Source organism: Cnephaeus nilssonii, assembly GCF_951640355.1.
Source record: "Cnephaeus nilssonii genome assembly, chromosome: 14".
Taxonomy (NCBI): domain Eukaryota; kingdom Metazoa; phylum Chordata; class Mammalia; order Chiroptera; family Vespertilionidae; genus Cnephaeus; species Cnephaeus nilssonii.
The window spans coordinates 9,900,728-9,904,663 of record NC_137085.1 but is presented as its reverse complement, the minus strand read 5'-3'; positions in this window follow the sequence as shown (position 1 = coordinate 9,904,663).

Here is a 3,936-nt window from a genome sequence, read left to right as displayed (position 1 = left end):
CTGAGACGGGTCCCTCCTTCCTGAGCAGGGGACTCAGCTGAATGACAGAACACAGCCACATTTCTTGCTGACCCCACCTCACCCCTTTCTGGGTAAATGGGCAAGTTGCGCAAACGCGTTACAGGGAACTCTAATCTTGTTCTGCCTCCTCCATGGACTTGCTGGGAATCTGGCCAGGGGGAAGGCTTTTGGTAAACCGAAAAACACCCAATGCTCAGAAAAGACGATTTATTGTTATTATTCTCACCACCACCATCATCGTCAGCTATGAAATCTATCATTGAAGGCGGCCTCCACCCCTCCCCCCTCTCTGGGCCTCAGTTTCCCTGCCTGAAACCTGAGCAGTCTGGCCCAGAGGGTCTCCATGGGGCCTCCCCTCCAGCCTCGGCCTGCCATTTCTATGACCCATTCATTCCGTCAACAAGTGTTTATTGAGTTCGAGCAGCAGCCCGACCCGGCGGGGAAACGAGGGCCCGGCTTCTCCAGAAGGCTCTCTGCCCGGCCTGCTTCAGCCACATATGCAAATTGCCTTGTGTTTTCAAAAGGCAAATTATGGGAAACATGTTATTCACCATAACACACTCACACCATCTCTCAGGGAGGAGAAAAAAAAAAATCCCTTGAACCCCACCAAGAACTAAGCTAACAGAGGACAGAAACCCACCCTTGTTCCTTTGGGCAACCTTCCAGGAGCGCGCGTCCCTGTTGAAAGGGGGAAGCTGTATGTGGCCGTGTCTCTCTGGGGCCGCTCTGGATGTCGTAAACAACCTGTGTTTGTCCCGGCTCCCTCCGTCCTGAGGGTCAGTCCTAGCCAAGGGAGAGAAACAGCCCTGCTCTGTGCCCAGCTGTCCCCAGAGGGAGGAAAACTGTCCGTAAATATTTTTATCTTCATGGTCACCGAGGCAGCTGAGAGGAAGGCTTTGATTCTCCAAGCCCCCAGACCACTCCCTTCCTCTGGGGACCGGGTGGTCAAAGCTGACCCGGGCGTCCCATCTCCCACCCCCAAATTACAGGCTGCTGCCCGCGCCGCCGGCCCCCGGGAGGCGGTGGGCTGCGAGGCGGGACCGCATGTACGCCGGGGCTGGCCTCGGGGCTGCTGGAATTGCGTCTCCCAGCCAGCTGGTTTCCTGCCGGAGCTGGGTGGTCAGGCAGGGAAGGGAGGACCCAGAGATGGTGTCCGGGTGGGGAGAGGGCCCGGGGCTGGGGCAGAGAGAGGCCCAAGGTCGCCATCTGGATCTGGAGTGGCCTTGCTTTATCAGGGCTCGGGTGGAGGAGGCCTGAGAACATCACTGACTGCGAAGTGGTTTACGGCAAAGCAGGGGCTCGGAGGTCAAAGGACTTTCAAGATCCAAGGAGAACACGGCTAACGGTGACATTTCAGGCTCTGTGATAGCTACGGACAAAGGCCCTGGGGCCTGGGATTTCAACCCAGGCCTCCTAAGAGCACCCCTCAGAGAAAGCTCCTGTGCCCGTCCTTCCCTGCAGGAACTAACCTCCCTGCCTAACTAAAAAGGCTGTTCCTTTCTGAGTCTTTCTAGAAGGAAACACTGCATCTCGATGTATATGAGACATGAGAACCTCAGCGGGTCCCAGGTGCAGGTCCTCTAGTTCTGTGGTTCCTAGATCCCCGAAGCCATAAAATGTTATGGCCGAAGTGCTGGACTTCTGATGCCCGTTGATGCCAGCACCGAGGCTCTAAAATCCTGGAATCCTACCTGGCAACGACTTTCGGCTTCTACGATTCTGTGCTTCTGAGGCTGATTTCTGTGATCCTTCAACTCTGTGACCTACTTCAGGGCAGACAAGGACCTCACACAAGGGGGCATTCATTCCCAGCAGGGATTACGTGCGGAGGGGCCCCGTGGGGCCGGCTGACGAGCGAGCGCTCTCCTCTGTCTGTGATGGGCAGCATTCCATGGCCCAGAAGCTCCCTGAGCCCAACCTGCCTTCTGACCTTTCCCCGGCCATCTCCTCACTTGGCTCCCACATAATCCCGCCCTGCCCCTCCCCACCCACGTCACCAGGTGTGGGCAAGGATGCTGCCGCAGCCACAGCCGCCGCTGGCTCCAATGCCCCCCCCCCCCCCCCCCGCCCCGCCATGCACACAGCATCCATTCCCGGAGGCAGAGAGAAAGGGAGGCAGCAACTCGGTCTCCTCAGGCAGCGTGTCCTCCAGGGACGCAGCCTCGGAGAAGCCAGAGAAGACAGGCTTGTCCCTGCACCTGGTCCTAACTTGTTCCATCCTGATTCACCTGGCCGGCACCAGAACGGCCACCTCTGGGCGATTAAAAGGTCCATAAGCCTGCCAATAGGTTCCTCCACAGCCCACCCTGTGGGAATGCCATCTGTGGGTGGGCCTTTGCATAGCGGTCTGGGAATGACAGCTGGAGGGGAAGGGGGACCCGTCGTGCCCCTTCCTCATCTCACTCATTTATTCAACACCCACAGAGGCGGGATTTCGGCCTACAGCTCAGGGCACAAGAAAGGTGACCTTCCTGTATTTTCTTTGACTAAACTAAAGTCCGGCTTCCAGCGCGTGTATCTCCGTGCTGGCAGGAAGCTCAGCGTTGGTCATTACCAAGCCCCTCCCCCAGCCCCCCCCCCCCCCCCGCACCACCCCCTCCACTTCACTTCTCCCTCTCCTGCTTCTGGTCATGCCAAGGCCCTGGGTCTTCTGTAGAATAACACATTCCGGGAGGTCTTTCTGTCCTTCTGCTTCCATCTTTGGCCACGTGGCCATCGCTATCTGTGCCAGATGGCTCTGGACCTGGGAGCATGCTTGGGACATAGGAAGCTGGGACACCAATGTGTTGGGTCCAGCCTCCCTGTGGATACCGTGGAACCTCCCTTTGGGGGCTTTATCTGTTTCCCACCAACCTGAGGACCTGCCAGTACCAACTCTCACCTCCACCTTGCCTTCGGGTCTCTGGGACCAGCACCTTTCTGCCAGCATCCAGCCCCCGAATTATAGAAACAGTGATCAGCACCAGCCGAGGCCCAAGAACAATCCGAGGCTCCCCTAGGATGCTGGGGACAGCCGTGGGGAGATTCTGACTCCTTCTGAGTAATCTGTCCAGGCCCTGGACATGCTGGGAGGTGCTCTGAGGGGAGCTGGGGGGGGGGGGGGGGAGGGCGCAGGCATCACTTCTGTCCTGCTGAAATTCACCTCACTGGGATCCAGGACTGGAGGGCACGGGGCCACTTCCCATTGCCCAGATGGGAAGAGGGGGGCACGGTGGGCTTGTCCACAGTCACCCCACGGATTAGCACAGTGTTTTGCTCAACATATCTTCTGAAGTCAGAAATAACAGCCACTGTGATAGCTGCTATTCATCCGGCCCTTGCTCTACCCCAGGCACTGTGCTGGGTGCTCTGGCCAGGGGATCAATTCCTAGATGTAGGGCTTATCACCCCCTTTGAATTACTGGGGCAATGAGGCCTAAAAAAGGCTGAACCACTCACTCAAGGTCACATAGATTCAAGTTCAGACGGACACACTGTGGAGTCCTGGCTGCTCACAGGGTCAGCTGTGACACACCCTTCGGTCCCTGCGGATTTGCCTCTTGCCCTGGGGACCCTGGCACAGGCACCCAGCGGGTGCTGGGTACAGGCGTTCCCTCCCACGGCCCTCACCCACCGGCCCTCAAAGCCCCTTTCATGGGCCTGCTCCACACCCCACTGGGGAGGCCAGACAAAACTGCCAGTGTTGGGATTATTTTCCTATTTCCAGATGGATCTGTTTTCTGGCTCCATCCAGGGCCTCCCATCACTGCGTGGGGGCCAGGGGCCCAGCGCCAGGTTAATATTAGGAGGCAGCAGGAAAAGAAGGCAGCCCAATGCAGCTCCTCACCGAGTCCTGGGCTGTTCCACCGGGGCCGCCTCTGAGGAATATTCCTGGGGCATTTAAAGGGGCCTGGCAGCCAAGCGGGCCACGAG